The 18,361-nt window shown below is 40.2% G+C and overlaps 1 protein-coding gene and 1 pseudogene across 3 annotated transcripts in view; one reads left to right on the forward strand and one right to left on the reverse strand.

Moving 5' to 3' along the window:
• Positions 1-18,361, reverse strand: part of Kiaa0391 (KIAA0391 ortholog) — a 141,762-nt gene that overhangs the window by 100,088 nt on the left and 23,313 nt on the right. The gene's annotated exons all lie outside the window — the stretch shown is intronic.
• Positions 13,745-14,331, forward strand: LOC105742961 (annotated as a pseudogene).

The raw sequence follows: 18,361 nt of genomic DNA on the forward strand, positions 1-18,361 counted from the left end.
TGTGTGTGTGTGTGGCCAGCTCAGCCCACCAGGGGACAGGTCTGGCTGGCATGTGGTGCTGGGGATCGAACCTTGTGCTTTGCCAAGCTTGTTTCAAGTAGGTGCTTTAGACCACTGAGCCATCTCTCCAGCCCCTATGACTGACTTCTGTTCTGAGATTCTGATACAAATCTCACCAATCAAGACAGATCTCTCATTGTTTAGTTAATGTCCTACTCTAGAACAGCAACTAGGGGGACAAAGGAATATAACAATGCGCGCATGCTCAAAACTTTACTGTCAACAAGCTTAGGATGTATCATATATATTACACTTAACACGTAATATTTTCTAAAACTTAGAAAGGAGTATTAAAATAACTGGCTTTAATAATAGTGTAAGTGGAAAACCAGGGGAATACCAGCTATTTTGGTTGAAAGCATGACACTTAACATGGGGACATCAATTTAAAAAATGCATTTCTGCATCCAATAGCTAAATTACTTGACATAACTTCTTTAAACCATGGTCTCCACATAAATCCTAATAAAAGAACATTAATGTAACTGCCTTAATGGGAAGGAAAAATGAACTTACGTCTAAAAAGTGTCACTTTAACCTAACAATATGGAGGTTGATAATCCTCAAATCTTGTTAAAATAAAAATTGTTCAAAAAGCTTGTATCATTTAACAGAAAGTTGTAAGAGATACTTTTCATTTACTAGATAGTTAATTTCATTAACAAAATTACTATAGTGTGGTATCCTAATGAAAAAATATTTGTAACCTTACCAGAGTTTTCTCATTCTAGTAAGATGAAAGAGCAAACAAATAAAACTTCCTGCTATAAATATCTAAAAATAAAATAAAATACAGTATAAATACAACAAGCATTCCATTAATGCACAATTGAACTTGCAAGAAAAAAAGGAGGCATCTTGGGTCTCGGGATGTACCTCAGAGGGAGCATACCCACCTAGCATACTCAAAAGCTCTGGCTTTGGGCCTCAAAACAGAAAACACCACAAAACAAAAAACAGGAAGGGAGAGGAAGAGAGAAAGAAGCTGAGAGGGAGGGAGAGAAGGAGGAAGAAGAACAAATCTAAAAATGACAGAGAGGGAGGCAGACCACTGTGACACAGGGAAAAACATGCAGGACAATGGAATGAGTATTAATAAGCAGAGTTTGCTTTCTGACATGCCCAAGGGAACGAGGGAGGAGGCAGATATTCTCAAGGGAACTGGAAATGTAGCAAACATCTGCCAAATGTAACCCGAATGAGAAAAAGTAGAAACAAGTTTCTGAATAAAACAGAAACCTTGGGGCTGGTGAGATGGCTCAGTGGTCTAAAGCACCTACTTAGAACAAGCTTAGCAAAGCACAGGGACCACGGTTCAATCCCCCAGCACCACATGCCAGCCAGCGCCGCCCCCTGGTGGGTTGAGCTGGCCACACACACACACACATACACACACACATATACACACACACATATACATAAATAAATTAATTAGAAACCTTGAAAAATGAACAAACTGGCTTAAAAGCATAATATTCAGGCCTTTCAATCTCTACAAGGGATCTAAATAAGAAAAAAGATTCTGGAAAAATTCCAGGTCTGTTTATTAAATGGGTTTGTTGTACAAGCCCATTTTGTGTGACACAAAAATAATCATCCTCCTACCCAAGAATTAATACATACACTGGCTCTGGTCTAGTAATACCTCCTGGGCACTTGGAGAAAACAAACATAAAAAACTCAAAAGCTCTCTGAAGAGATCAATCCAGGCCACAAAGGGATTCTCATAAAAAGAAATCCCCTAAAAATGTGCTCAACAGTTCAAAATTACAAAACGCAAGAAATGAACACCTGTAATCCCAGCACTTGGAAGGCTAAGGCAGGAGGATTACTGCCAGTTTGAGGCCAGTTTGGGCTACACAGTGAGCTCAAGCCCAGCCTACATTGCACAGCAAGACCCTGGAGAGACAGAGAGAGAGAGAGAGAGAGAGAGAGAGAGAGAGAGAGAGAGAGAGAGAGAGAGAGAGAGAGAGAGAGAGAGAGCCCCAGCCAGCCAGCCAGCCAAACTTGCTTTTATATCAAACCCACTCTCATGATAAAAGCCCAGTACTGAGATAACATCAATCCAGAGCCCTCATGGTTTAATCAGGTCTCCAAGTTTTCACCTTTCAACAGTTTCCTTGCTGATTAATAATAACTTCTAACTCACAAATTTTGGGGGATACGCTCTAGTCCCAACCCTGAGATCCCGTCTTTTATATCCTACAAGCAAAGATCAAAATGTTTAATGATACAATGACTATCAAAGGTGTGGTGGAACAAGAATTCTCACTCATTGCAGATCAGAATGTATGGTATACTGAAAAACATACTGGGCATGGTGGTGCCATGCTATAATCCTCCAGTCACTGGGGAGGTTGAAATAGGAGGACGGAAAGTTTTAGGCCAGTCTAGGCAATACAACAAGACCCTGTCCTAAAAAACTGACCAATCAAAATTAATTTATCTCTGCCAACTGAGCAATCTGAATCACAAGACTCTCATGGCTATAATCAAATATGTGAGAAATTATAAATGTGTAAGACGTTTCACAGGGACATTTAATAGTAAAATACGTTAAGCAACCAAAATATCCATTAATAGAATACTGAGTAAATAATTAAAATATTGCCACTGTACACAATGGAAACTAACATAGAAAGAGGTGGGGGGAAAAGCTGGGGAGATAGCTCAGTGGCATAAGTGCCTGCCTGGCAAGTGCAAGGTCCTGACTTTGATCCCTGGTACTGCAAAAAAAGAAAAAAGGTGGGGGGGGGGGTTGAAAAAAGAAAGAAAGAAAGAGGGAAAAAAAACTAAGGCGAAGAATCAGCCAGGTTTAGTGAGGCACACCTATAATCCCAGGCCTTGGATTGTTACAAGTTCAACACCAGCCGGAACTACAAAGTGAGTTCATGGCCAACCTGAACTGTATAGTGAGATCCTGTCTCAAAAAGCCAAAAAAAAAAAAAAAAAAAAAAAGAAAGAAAGAAAGAAAAGAAGGCAGAAGATTATATATATATATATATATATATATATATATATATTTATTTATTTATTTTTGTCTTGAAATAATTTTGAAATCTTCTAAAATGTTCTTTAGCAGTTAGGCAGTATTTCCAAGTAGGTAATTCTGTAAATTCCAGACAAAATAAAATTTCTCAAAAGTAACTTTCTAAATCTTGCTTGATCTTTAAGGAAACAGATCTAACTCAAGAAAAAAAATAGGTTAGAAGCTTAAAAAGCTATCCTTTAAAAAAAATTCTACGTTCCTTGTACATCATATCCCTATGGATTGACAGAGAATAGCTTTTCATTTTAAAGACAACAAACAGAATATATTTTTAACTGAAAAATCTTGTTTACAAACTAAAAAGGAGTAAGTCAGGCAAAGGAGGGCAATAACTCAGCCAGGATGCCAAAAATTCCCAAATGCTGCCTAACCACTTTTGTTAAACATTCTGCTTTCTGTTCAAGGAGTCCATCCATGTTTATACACCCTGGAAATCCCCTCTGCTTAACAAACAGCCAGAAGTTTTCCAAAGGCACCAATAATGCGCTAACTTCTCTTCTTCCTTGGAAAAAACACAGAGAGTATTTAAACCCCTTTACTGGGCGATCCCAAAACAAAACAAAACAATAAATATATGCTACAAGACTAAGACTCACTGAAAAACTTTTCAAAAAATGACAAGAATGTAAACATTTCTTTTTGCAAGAAAGGATGAGAAATGGCTTTAAGAAAAATGAAGCAACATGCACGTACAAATACAACACTATGCACAATATAGCACACTATATATAGTGTGACTGCATTAAACAAAGACAGATACTATTTGCAGACAGAATGCAGCACACCTGGGAGGAATTCCCAGAGAAGTCACACAAACACCTGCCAGAGCCTCTTACACAGTGGAGCTCACCTGTAAACCTAGCACTCAGAAGGCTGAGGCATCAGGATCCTTACTTTAAGCCCAACCTGGCCAATTTTGCAAGCTCCTGTCTTCAAGACACAAAAACAAACACACATGCAAAAAAAAAAAAAACAAAAAACCTTACTGAATCTGTCATATTTTTTACCCTGAAAAACTGACCAAATGTAACACTTTTCTTTCTTTTATTTATTTATTTTTTTGTATTTTAGGGAAGGGTCTACAGGGTGTTCAAGAGTCTCACTACTAGATCAGATTGAGAGTGATCCTCCTGCTTATAGCCTCCCAAGAGCTGGGATTACAGGTGTGGGCCACCAAGTCCAATCTTAGTTGCTGTATCAGTGCGCCCCAGGGGCGAAGCCAGCACAGCAGGACTGGGGATCGAACCCCTTGCCCCTGTGCCTGCTTGCAGGGGCTTTAATCTATGTGGCTGGCCCCACATTTCTTTTAATAACTTTGGATATCGTTCAATTGTCCTGTTCAGACACGTACAGAAGGTGTGTTTGTGAGGAGCTCTGAAAGAGCATGGATAACGGTAAGCCTGGGCCCACATCTTCTCTGTTGGACTGTCTGCTAGCGCCATGACCCTGGCCAAGTCATCTTCCTTCTCTGGGGCTAACACCCCTCAGGTATAAAAGGGGCTATAAATACCTCCTACAGAGGGATAGCATAGGGACTCAGATTAACTGGTAGAAAATACAAAGTACACTAACACCTCTTCTTCTGCTTTAGGTAAGTTTTATAGCACAAGTTTTACCAGGTGCTTGCCATCATATATAACACTTAGGGTTTCAAGGAAACTAACTTTCCTTGTTTCCCATTTCTGATTGAGAAGTGGACTCCTGCCTTCAACAGTCCATACAGACAGTGCAGTAGATGAACTGTTGTAAAGACCAATAACCTAATTTCCTCCAACTGTATAAGAAAAGCATGGTGATGTGTACAGTGCCATTACAGGCATCCCTTCCCCGGCCCTCTCAGAGGGCTTTGGATTGAAGTGAGACCCATTCCCCTCACAGTACATGCATAAATGGCTCATCAATCAGGTGTTTTCTGCTGGAATTTGCCTCCACAGTGTCTTTGAAGGTTTCTTTGTATTCTACAGTGCACCTATGTTTTCTGATCTAGGCTTACAACAATCCTGTGAGAGCACTGAGATTTAAGGAGCAAGTTAAGAATTATGTAAACGAACATTATTTCAAAAAACTACAGAATACTTCTACTTCCAATTAACATATGACTTCACTGAGGTAAAGGGGCTATTGATAAAAACAATTTTTCAGCTATGTTTATGAGTCATCAAAGTTTTAAACGTTCTCATGGAAATGAAAAAGAATTTACTATCCTCTATACTCAATTCTAGGCTAATTTTGAAAGAAAGGAAAATATTCTTTTTGTCCTCTTAATAGGGAAAAATACCCCTGAGATAGGTCCAGAGAATGGGGAAAGAAGATCTTAAATTCCTGGGAAAAAATTTTTCTTTTTGACATCTAAATTTAACAACACTAAATCTGACGAATGTGACATAAGCATCAAGTAGATCTTTGTATACACCTTACTGTTAAGAAAACAAATTATAAAAGTTGTCTACGGGCAGAAAGGAAATGGGAAGTGATTTTACTTGTAAGGAAAAACAAAAGGTGAGAAAGGCAAACAGTGAAAGAAAGAGGCAAGAAATCTTGGGGCTATCCTGGAGTCACTCATTAGCTCCAGTGACGTGTCATGTACATCTCATCAGTGGTTTTTCCCCATGTGTAATTTATCCAAATATCTGAATAACTCAAGAGCAACGCACAACTAGAAGCTGAGTCATTCAGCCAGTAATCAATGACATTAAGGGAAATTCTAGTTGTCTATTCCATTTGTCTATGAAGTTTGACAGAGTTCAAATCAGTACTGCTACCAAGTACTGCTAATCCACATTTACACATCTTTGTTTCTGCTGCCATAATTAAACAAGTAACAGAAAGCTAAGTATGCTAAGTACTCTTCTATTCTCAAAAAATATACATCAGTCTAATGAGGATGTAGAATTATTGATATAAAGAGCATGTGTTACTACCACTGAGTCCAAGGATCAAGGTTTGAATCTCAGCTTTGTCACTTAAACTGTGTAGTTCTCGAAAATTAGTGAATTTTTGAGCCTCAGTTTTCTCACCTGTAAAGTAAATGCTTCCTACTCTGCACATTTATTTTTTATTTTATTTATTTATTTTTTAATGTATTTGGTACAGGGTCTCACTACGCAGCTCAGACTTATAGTGATCCTCCTGTTTTCAGCCTCCCCAGTGCTGCGATTATAGAGTTACAGATGTGTGCCACCACATCTGGTCTTGGTGGCCGGCTCAGTGTGCCCGGGGGGTGGGGCTGGTGCAGCATGTGGTGCCAGGGATCAAACCCTGTCCCTGCGTCTGCCTAAGCAGGTGCTTAGTCTGCTGAGCTATCTCACTGGCCCTCTGTACATTTATTGAAAAGATTACATGATATAATTAAATAAATGGTAGCTATGACATAAAACATATGAACATTTGACTACTGACTATATAAGTTCAGTAACAATATTTAGTGCTTATTGGATGCCAAGTATTGTGGAAAATTTTAAAAAGTACCTTATTCCTCAGAGGTTCTATGTGGTGTAAACTATACTAATGTGAAAAACTAACTACTATAAGAACACTACAAGTATAGGATTAATAACCAAATGTGTACCAGGGTTAATAACTTACAAACATAAATGAAGAAAGATTAATGCAGACTATAGAAGTCAAAAAAGGCCTTTGTGTCAGGGAAGGTACTTAAGGTAGCCATGTATGGGGAAGAAAAGCCAACAACCAGGACTTGGAAATAAGAATACTTTTTAGAAGACAAGAAATGTTAAGGCCCTGGGTTCAATCCCCAGTGCCACAAAAACAGATCAAGAGTGAACAAGAAAGCTGTCCAGAGCTGGCAAAGGGCTGGCTCTGTCTGAAAGAAGCAGTTCCATATTTTCATTTTGCTTTGTAGAAGAAAGTAATAAGATGTGGCCTGAAAGGTAGGTGGGAGCCAAACTATGGAGGAATCACTTCCAGGACAAGGGAGCTGCACAAAGTGTTTTGCATAGGGGAGTAATAGGATTAAATCAATGTTTTGAGAAGCCTGACCTGGCAGATGTGTAGAGAAAAGGAGGGAAGGGTGTGGGGTGGACACAGGGAGACCAGTTAGGAGGTAATCTGAAAACTGAAGTTGAGATATTAAAGGTCTAGACAAGATGGAATTAGTGGAAAAGGAATAGCAGAGGCAGATGAGAGAAATGGGACACCAGAGGATTAGTGACTGATTAGAGACCAAGGTTAAGGATTTAGAGAGGAGACAAAATAGCTTTAATCTTCAGTCAGGGTGGCAGGGAAAGAACAAAATAACAAAAGAAAACAAGGGTAGGGTTGGGGGCTGAGGGGAGAAGCATTTATGTGGCATATGATTTTTGACCCACTGAATTTGAGTTCATAATGGCCTATTAGAGTGTCCCAGAGGCAGTTAGCTACACTGATCTGGCATTTAAAAGAGTAATAAGGATAAAAGAAAACAACCTGGGAGTCACTTGGGAAAGGAATTAGAGGTAGGGCTGAAGAAGAAATCCCATTAGGGTCACTAATAAACCCTTGTCCTCTCTCAAGAGAAAAACATAAGCCTCACTGCAGGAATATGGGTTTCCTGGTACCAAAGGTACCATCAGCTTTTTCTCCTCATAGTAAAGAAAGGACATGAAGCCTGCCTTTAACACCTAGGAGGCTACCTGCTAGTCACAAAAATCTCTGAAAGGGGGCACACAGAGAACAGGGGTATCTCTTTGGACAGAGGTACTGGTCGAAATACAAAAAGGCCTGTGATGCTGTATGAATTAAGATAGGGAGAATGCCCTTGGGGACAGTGTCCCTGACAGCTGCCCTTCCCCATTCTCCATTCTCAGCACTTGTCTCAGGTATTTTTCCCAGTAAGAGGACAAAAAGGAATCCACTTCTCTTCTTTCAATTAGCATTAGAATTGTATACTCAATTTATACTAATGATAGTAAATCCTTTCCTAAATCTGTGAGGATTTTTAAAACTTTGATGGATTTTGTAGACACAAATGGCAATTGCAGCTGTCCTGCCTCAGCCTCCTGCATAGCTGGAATCGTAAGTGTGCACCCCCCACACACCCAGCTTCACTTCTTGCTTTCTAAAGCCTCATGAAGTTTCTCTGAGTGCAGATGTGGGAAGCCACGTGCCATAAACACAGTGGGAGTGACTAGAGAAGACATCACATCAAAAATTCTCTCTTCAGCTGGCCAAAGTAGCACATGCCAGTAATTCAAGCACTAGGGAGGCAGAGGCAGGAGGATCAAACACTTGAGCCCAGCCTAGGCAAAGTAGCAAGTTCAAAGCCAGCCTGGGTTACACAGCAAGATCCTGTCTCCAAAAAAAAAAAAAAAGAAAAAAAGAAAAATCTGTGTCCAAAGGGCTGGCCTATTTGTTTAGATGTTGTATAGACCTTTGAATATGTATGTGGGGGTAGGGGGATAAACCATAATTATTAGTCCATGGAATATTGTTAATGCAGAAAAGTTATTTATGGTAAGACCTGTCATCTAAAGTGTCATGGCTGTTGGACATCTACTCTATGAAGAAGTTTTTTTTTTAGTTTTCACCAACACTGTACCTTAAGAGTATTTATATACTCTCTTAAAAAAAATTTTAGCCATTTTTCTCACTCTGGAGAATTTTTACGTATTAAACAGACAGTCCAATAAAAAGATATGCATTTATATAGTATGAATCTATAAAGGACTTACAGTATTGTCATAAATATGGCAGAATATGCCGTTCTTTGTTTTCTTCAGTGAACATGCAAAGGATCACACTGTTACAGCATCCAGAAGGATGCTTGCTTAGAGACTACGGAGTTACCCTGCTAATTCAAACCATCTAAGCAAACCTACCTCCAGCAAAAATGCTGTCAACTAATTACAGAAAAACAAAACAAATCTAGTGTTTAAATCAGTTGTGTAGGTTGCTCTAGCCATACACATTCCACTCTTCCAATTATAAGTCTCCAAAAGAAAAGCCAGCACTCCTGGGTGCAGGAAATCACATTTTACTTCCCTGCAGCTGCTTCACAGCTGAGGAAAATGCAAAAACAAAGAGGAAATGTGCCTGGAGATCTTGTTAACAAAGAGTGGAAATCCCCTCACTGCACAACTCCCAATTAGCACTGTTGAGCACAGAAGCTCTCAGGTTCCAATTTCCCTTCCTGGAAGGCCTAACCACACCGCAATTAACTCACAGTTGCCACCTTCACTAAGCGCTGGGGTAGCCGCACACTGGAGCCTCCAGATTGCTGTTAACTATAGTTTTCACTACACAATATATTAACATGTACAAAGTTTTGTTTCATTTTTAACTCCAGAGTAAATGCAATGCAGTGCAGTAGGAAACCCCTCCAGAGTTGACTGTGAATCTAAATTAGCTATTCTACTCTATTAAGAAATTTCATCTAAATGGAACGTATTACTGTATCCAAATAACATGACAATTTCCAGTATCTGAAAAACAGTATTTGCTTAAAGAAGGGGACTTTTTATAGTGACACTCCTGAAGTGTTTTCATGTTTTATAATAAATACATGCCATACACTATGTTTGGTGGGAAAATATACTTCAGAAAGACGTTGCTTCTGCATGACCATCACGAGGATGTACTGCTCTACAATTTCTCTACATAACTTTTATCCTGAAAGCACACATGTATCTAATGTCAGTTTTTGAAAAAGATTTTTGCAATGGAAGTTTCAAACATATGCAGAAGCAGACAACATAATAAATCCTCATGACCCCATAAACTTATCAACTTGTGCTAATCTTGTTCACATTTATTCCATCCTCGATTGGTTCCTTCTTTATTGCAAGAGACTGGGTTGTCTTGCACTTTCCCAGCCTGGATTTGGTGACTGTATTCTTGATTGCTAATTTAACATATTCCTGTCCTCATTATTTTTTCTCAATTGGTAGATAGTTCTATTTTTTAAAAAAAATCTGGTTCAAGTTTGCTATTTTCTGTACCAAATTCTAAATTCTTTTAGTTCCTGTTTCTTCAAATCCTGTAGGAAGATCCATGGACCAAACTTCAACTTACAGCCAAAAAGTAGTGCTGGTTAATAAGGAGGCATCATGCACTCTGCTCAATGTATAAAACTTCTCATTTCTACCTTCAGATATGAGGGAAAGAAAGATAGGATGTCAGAAGGGCTTCACAACATTAAAATCTCAGTAATGATCTGATGTTCCCTTTCCTGCTACATACAGATTCTGCACTTTCATTCACCTAAATCACAAGTTCTATTCTATTTTCTACAGCCCTCAGGTTATACTCCCACTTTGCTTCCATCAGGAAAAGTCCACATCACGTTTGTTATGTTACTATGAGGCTGCCTGGCAACAGTGATCTAGTCTTTTTTTTTTTTTTTTTTGTTCCTCGAATGCCTTCAGGGCACTTCTGGCCACCTGGAGAGGTGTGAGGTTTGAACTCCAGCAACCTGAGGCTGACAGCTTTGTGGAAGCAGCCACTTAAAGGCCTGAGCTAGGGCCAGGCCCCCAGTGATCTAGTCTTAACATCACAGATCTGGAAAGGGCTCAGATAGAGTCTGGTCCAGACCTCTCTGTTTAAAGATCAGGATACAGGCCAGGTGTGGTGGCACACACCTGTAATCCCAACACGCTGGAGGCTAAAACAGGAGGTCATCACAAATTTGCGTAGCCTACGCAGTTAATTCAAGGCCAGCCTGAACTACAAAGCAAGATTCAAACAACAAACAAACAGAAAACCAAAAATAAAATATAAAAAAATAAAGATCAGCAAAGAGAAATGAAAATAGTAAAGTAATATTCCCTGGTTTTATTTATAAAGGTATTTATTAAATCAGTTAATATTTGCAACATACTAATAACAGTGACTAGCTTACAATGAGCCTTACATAAATGTTATTTTTTAAAAAAAGGTAGAGTTAAAACCAATTAAGAAGGAGAATTAGTACCTGAACTAGAATCTCTAAACTCTAAGAATACAAAGAATACTTCCTTCTATTTTGCAGTTAGAGTAATGATGTATTCTATGGCAAGTATACATAATGTTCCTGGTAATTGAGGTCTACTCCTTTAATTAAATATGTAATTTTATTTTCTTTTTGCTTTTGTTTTTATATAGTACTAGGGTTGCACCCAGGGCCTTCACAATGGGATATATCTTCAGGCCTTTTTACTTTATATATATATATATATATGTAATGTATTTGGTTGTTACAGGGTCTTACTACACAGCTTGGACTTATGGAGATCTTCCTGTTTTCAGCCTTCCAAGCACTGAGATTACAGGTGTGTACCACTACTCCTGGACTCTGGCTAGCTCAACCTGCCCTGGGGGAGAGGTTGGCGTTGCATGTGGTGCCACAGTCCATGCACTTGCCTAAGCCTGCCTAAGCAGGCACTTTAGTCTTCTGATCTATCTTATTGACCCCCTTTTTACTTTCTTTTATTTTTAATTTTTAATATTAGACAGTACCTCACTAAATCCCTAAATTACCCAGGCTGGGCTCAAACTTGTGATCCTCCTGCTTCAGCACTGCAGAGCACTGGAATTACAGACATGTACCACCACAGCTGGTGCTTAACTCTTTTTCAGACGTGATCTCACCATACTTCCACATGGACCTGGAATCTGCAACTCTCTTGCCTCAGTCTCCCATATAGCTGGGATTATTAGTATATACTATCATACCCTGGCTCATTTAGCCTGCCTGTCTGTCTGTCTGTCTGTCTGTCTGTCAATCTATCTATCTATCTATCTATCTATCTATCATCTATCTATCTATCTATCTATCTATCTATCTATCTATCTATCTTTAGAGACAGGGTCTCGCTATGAAGCTTAGGATGGCCTTGATCTCACTATGTAGCCCAGGCTGGTCTTGAACTTGGGATTATAGGTGTGCGTCAGCATATCCAGCGCAAAGAGAATACTTAATACTTCTATTTCCTATTTCCAAGGCAAGGGCACACATGGATGCTCAGGACACCATGATTCCAGTATAGCTGGAATGGAATAAAATCTAGAAGGCTAACAAAGCCCAGATTATGAAAGGCCTCAGTCTGAGTTTCATCTAGAATGAGACACAAAGCTATTGGCCAGTTTTAACCATAAGAGTGATGTGGTCTGATACAAAATTAAAAGGATTACACAAGAGCTGGGTGTGGTGGTGCATGCCTGTAATCCCAGTACTCAAGAAGCTGAGATAGGAGGATCCTTACAAATTTGAGACCAGCCTGGGATACAAAGTGAACTCAAGGCCAGCCCCTGAACTATGCAGTGAGACCTTATCTCAAAAAGAAAATAAATAATAACAATAATAAAATGACAAAAAAGAATTACACAAATTGATGTATTAAAAACAATGCAGGGGCTGGTGAGATGACTCAGTGGTCTAAAGCACCTACTTAGAACAAGCTTAGCAAAGCACAGGGACCACGGTTCAATCCCCCAGCACCACATGCCAGCCAGCCCTGCCCCCTGGTGGGCTGAGCTGGCCACTCACACACACACACACACACACAAATAAATAAATAAAATTTAAAAAAAACAAAACAATGCATTAGGCACTGAGAAGCAGAAAACTAGACAGGAGGCTACTGTAGTTGTCTGATCTAGATGATACATCTTAGATTTAAGAAAAAAGCAATAGTAATGTAGATGGGGAGAAGTAGTCAAAGCAATCTAAAGGAAACAGCAAGATTTTCTGGTGGATTGGGGTGAAATCTGCAGGAAGAGGACAGTCAAGGGTGATACTGGCCTTTTTGACCTGAATGACTAGAAGAAAGCTGTGTTCAGAGACAGGGAAGGCTGGGGGGTGGATAGGAAGAAGTGCCTGCATCTGGCATCTGCACCAGGAGATCAGAGGAGACCTTTGTGCTTATCCTCAACCTCTCCCTGGCTCTTCTCTCACACTGGAAGTCCCCCCTCAAAAGCAGGCTCCCAGCGTTCACTATGAGCATTCTTCCAATCTACTACCTTATTAAGACTTTTCCATTCTCTAGGAAGACCAAATGAAAAAGCCCTAGAATCGATACATCTCATGGACAATTCAACAAAAACTAAATCAGAAACCTGAGGCAGGATTTTTTTTAAGGAAAAGACAACAAAAAGTGTGGTCATGCGTAACAGTGCCTCAGTCACAACATCGCGTTTTCTAAAAACGCACTTATAAGATGGTTACTTACAACTCACAATACTTTTCCAATAAACACAAATTTGGCTTTCAAAAGGGACTGGTTCCCAAGACAAATGGCACAATGGAGTTGTAACAGTAACAGTGCCAACTTGAATTGGAGGGGAAAGGAATTACAGGGTGTAAAAAAGGTAAGACTTTCTATTGTTGAAATTAGTCAAGTTTCTCTTTTGTGCACACTAACTTTATTCAGACCTCATGAGGGGAACTTTATTCTTCTGCTTCCAGCTCTCTAATCCATACACACCCCCGTGTGGCACCACCCTTGACCAGCCTCCTGAAACAGTCTCTACGTCTGAAAGTCACCACTCAAACTCTGAAAGAGCAGCAAACGAGGGCGGCATACAGCCATGTACCGCTCTTCTCTGCAGCACTGGACTCGGCTGGGCACCGAGAGGAAGGTGCACTGCTTCTAACTACATCTCACTTTTAAAAGACTGGATCTTTGGAGGATTTCAATGAGTGCTAGATAAGAGAAGAAGGAAAAGAATGGAGAAATAAGTGAAGCATTTGACCCACGAAAAGCCTATTAATAAAAGGTGAGTCTGGAGCAAGCAGGAGGCTGTTGATTGAAGCAGCAGAGCAATGCCTAAATCAAAGGAACTTGTTTCTTCAAGCTCTTCAGGCAGTGATTCTGACAGTGGAGTTGACAAAAAGTTAGAGGAAAAAGCAAGTTGCTCCAGAAAAGCCTGTAAAGAAGCAGAAGACTGGTGAAACTTCAAGAGCTCTGTCACCTTCTAAGCAGAGCAGCAGTAACAGAGACGGTAACATGTTTCAGATTGGGAAAATGAGATGTGTCAGTGTTCGGGACTTTAAAGGGAAAGTTCTAATTGATATCAGAGAATATTGGATGGATCCAGAAGGTGAAATGAAACCAGGAAGAAAAGGTATTTCTTTAAATCCAGAGCAGTGGAGCCAGCTGAAGAAGCAGATTTCTGACACTGATAATGCAGTAAGAAAACTATAGAATCTGAGCCATAAAATCCTATACTGTTGTAGTTGTTTTACTGTCCTTTTACATTGGCTTTTGTTTTCTAAACGCTGCTTTCTAAATTGTTGTATATTTGGATTGCAGAACAACTTGTGAGATGAATACTTTTTTAATGTGCATTATTAAAAACACTCTGAGTGAAGCTAATTGTCAGCTTTACTAAGGAGGACTGCTTTGTGCCCACCACCTAGTGTAAAATAAAATCAAGTAATTCTACTCAAAAAACAAACAAACAAAAAAAAGATGAATCTGCTTCTTTTTATCATTCCTATACTTCTAAACACACTGATTTTTCCAGGAACTTCACCTTTTAGCCAGAATCCTTACAGCAGCACCTTAAAAGGACCCAGAGATCATTGTATGTATTCTGGTTTTCAATCATGAATTTGAGGATAAAGGAAAGTGGAAAAGCATTAGCAATTAACTTTTTTTTTTTAATGTATTTGGTACAAGGTCTACAAGGTCTCACTACACAGATTGGTCCCTGTGTCTGCCTAAACAGGAGCTTTAATTAGCTGAGCTATCTTGCCGGCCTAAGCAATTAATTCTTAAGTATGGGCTGGGGAGACAGCCCAGTGGAATAGGCGCCTGCCTGGCAAGTGCAGGGTCTTGAGTTCAATCCTTAGTACCAGAAGAAAAAAAAAAGTATGCACGGGACAAAGTGTTTTTGAGAACTATGTACTCATTAATGGGCTTTTATAGATACTTTAAAAATATCTGGTTTAAAAACCATAGTTCACAGTAAATTCCTTTCTGATTATTTTTAACCACTCAGCTCCCAAAGTTAATCATTTACCACATATTTCTTTATGTCTGGGTGAAATTCAGTTCATTTTAGAGGCAATGAAATCTCTAAACTCAGAGAGAAAGAAGTTTCTGGAGACTGAGGACGAGCTCAGTTCAAGTCTTTCAGTGTGCAGCTGCCAGTCCTAATCAATGCTAGGATCTCTCTCTTTAAAAAATCAAAACAAAATTTAAAAAAAGAAACACCAAAAGCCTATATTAAATCAATTCTTACACTGACGTTTCATTTGGGTCACATGTCCTGTCTTAAATCTGTACTTAGAGAAACACCAGAAGGCCTCCTCTCTGTCAATTAACTGAAGTGATATTATCAAGCAAGATCAATGGCTTATGTAAACTTAATGCTGAGAACTCAAAAGTACATATGTAATTTGCCTTTTGCTTCTTTTTTTTTCCTGAGTAGAATCTCAAGACATTAAAATTTTATTTAAAGTTTAAATCAGGATTTATGATTGTGTTTAAAGTTTTATTAAAAGCTCAAAATGAATGGACCATTGTGGGTGGTTTTATTTTTACAGTTGTCTTTATCTGTTTTGTTTTTGAGACAAGATCTTCCTGTGTAGTTAAGGCTGGCCTTGAACTCACAAAAATCCTCCGAACTCCATACACATCATTTTGACTGAAACATTTTATATAATGCATACATATTATCTTTATGATTAAAGAAAAAACAGCTACCTACAATGTGGAAAGTGAAAGATGAGATTCGGAAGTCCCAATATTTGGTACAGGGTCTCACTATGCAGTTCGGACTTGTAGTGATCGGATTTCAGCTGACTAGCACTGGGAGTACAGGAGGACGCCACCATGCCCCATTTTGGTGGCTAGCTGCCTGGGGTGGGACCAACATAGTATGCAGTGCCGGGGATTGAACTGGGGTCCCTGCACTTGCCAGGCAGGCACTTAGGCTGCTATCTCCCCAGAAAAAAGTCCCAATAAAAGAATAGAAAATAATCTGAATAATAAAACTATTGCCTATGTTTTAACTTACTGTTAATGTCTTTGTGTAATAAAACTAAAAGAAATATGTTTTACTTGAACTTTTAAAATAGAAGAACCAACCAGGCATGGTGCCACATGCTTGTAATCCCAGCTACTTGGGAGGTGAAGGTTGGAGAGATCTCAAATTCTAAACTAGCCTGGGCAAAACAGCAAGTTCTTGTCTCAAAATTTACAAATAAAAAAAAAAAGGGCTAGGAATGAGAGTAAGTAGCTCAGTGGCTATGCACTGAGGCCCGAGGTTCAATCCCTAGTGTGTGGAGGGGAAGGCAGCAGGGAGAGACATACAGAAGGAAGAGAGAAGGATGAGGACGAAAGAGAGGAGGGAAAGAGGAAAGAAGACAAGAGGGAAGAGGACGGAGGGGAAGGGAAAAGAGAAGGAAAAGAAAGAAAGAAGAAAGGAGAAGGAAAAGGAGACTAGGGAGAAGAAGGAGGAAAGAAAAGGAAGAGAATGAACCATACTACTTATTTATTTTGTACCTTAGGGAAGGGTCTACAAGGTGTTCAGGGTCTCACTACTAGATCAGACTCCTAGTGATCTGCCTGCTTACAGCCTCCCAAGAGCTGGGATGACAGGCATGTGCCACCACGCCGTCTCAATCACATCTCAGTATACCCTTGGGGCGGGGCCGGCATGGCAGGCCTGGGGATCAAACCTCAGGCCCCTGCACCTGCTTGCAGGTGCTTTATTCTGCTGAACTATTTGGCCGGCCCATACTCTTTTTTAAATTTTTATTTATTTATTTGGTACAGTGTCTCACTACACAGCTCCAACTGGTAGTGATTCTCCTGTCTGAGCCTCCCCAGCGCTGGGATTACAGGGTGCGCCACCACATCCAAACCTGTTGGCATGTGGTACATGCAACTGAACTTGGGGGACCTTGTGTTTGCAAGGCAGGCACTTAGACTGCCGAGCTATCTCCCCAGTCTCTCTCTCCCCCCAACATACACACACACACACACACACATATATATATATTTTTAAATGTATTTACTACAGGGTCTACAGGGTCCCACTACACAGATCGGACTCAGTGCTCTTCTTGTTTCCAGCCTCCCAAGCATTGGGAACACAGGCGTGCGCCACTAGGCCCAGCCTCAGTTGCCTTCTCAGTGCGCCCTGGGGGCAGGGCCAGCATGGCACGCGGGAGATCGAACCCCAGGTGCCTGCTTACACAGGCGCTTTAGTCCACTGAGCTATCTGGCTGGCCCCCTGAATCATATTTAAGGTACAGTGTTTTCTAAAAATGTGTTTGAAGGACCTTGACTATCCCAAGACTCTTTCAGGGGACTTCAAGGTTGTATCTGCATAGTAATATTAATATTTTGTATATTTTTTTCCACTATCATTCGCTCACAAATGTACAGCGGAGTTCTGGTATAGTATCAAAGAAGAACAACCCCAATTACCTGAAAGTGCTAGTAAAATTAGTATTTCCTTTTCCTACTAGGTTTCCTCACGAGCTTCCATTTCCTTCACATGCTTCAACTAAAACAGACCTTTTGTTGTGGTTTTCTGCAACACTGGGGACTGAACCAAGGCCTTGAACACCTAGATGAGCCCTCAGCACTGAGCTACAGCAGCCCTAACACAGTGACAGGCTCCTACAAGTAGATAAAAAATCCTGCTCTTCACTCTTTTCACCAAGATGGCACTGAAAGCAAAGTAGGTAACCCTCTTCCTTCCATAGCCAAATCCAGGGTTTGTTGTTGTTGTTTGTTGTGGTTCTGGGACTTGAACCTAAGGCCTTGTTCTTGCTAGACAAACAGTCTGCCACCAATTTATATTGCCAGCTCCTTTTTTCTCTCTAGTTTGGAGACAGGGACTTGCTAAGGTGTGCAGGCTGGCCTTGAACTTTCAGTCTTCCTGCTTTAGCCTCCCAAGCAGCTGCCACCATGCCAGGCAAAGAAAAAGTTTTGAAGGTCAAGAGTAAGTGTCAATGGAAGGGGAGGAGAGGGAAGGACAGGGATAGAAAAGGAGCAATAGAGGGAAGGGAAGAAAAGACAAAAGAAAAGGATCTGCACATCACCCACATCACTCGGTAGTGTAAGACACTTCAGCTCCAGGGCAGCAGAGACATCTACAAAGAGCACTTCTGAACACTATGCTACCAGCAAGTCCCCTGACCTCTGCACTGTCCACAAAGAACACAACACGTGTTTGTTCATGATAAACATCAAGACCAACAAGCACCAGATCAAACAAGCTGTGAAGATCCCTGGACCCTGGCATAGCCAAGACCAACACTGTGTTCAAGATTTATTGTGAGGGGGCTAGGGAGATGGCTCAGTGGAATAAGCACTTCCC

This window comes from Octodon degus, unplaced genomic scaffold (genome assembly GCF_000260255.1).
Source record: "Octodon degus isolate 3935 unplaced genomic scaffold, OctDeg1.0 scaffold00086, whole genome shotgun sequence".
Classification (NCBI taxonomy): domain Eukaryota; kingdom Metazoa; phylum Chordata; class Mammalia; order Rodentia; family Octodontidae; genus Octodon; species Octodon degus.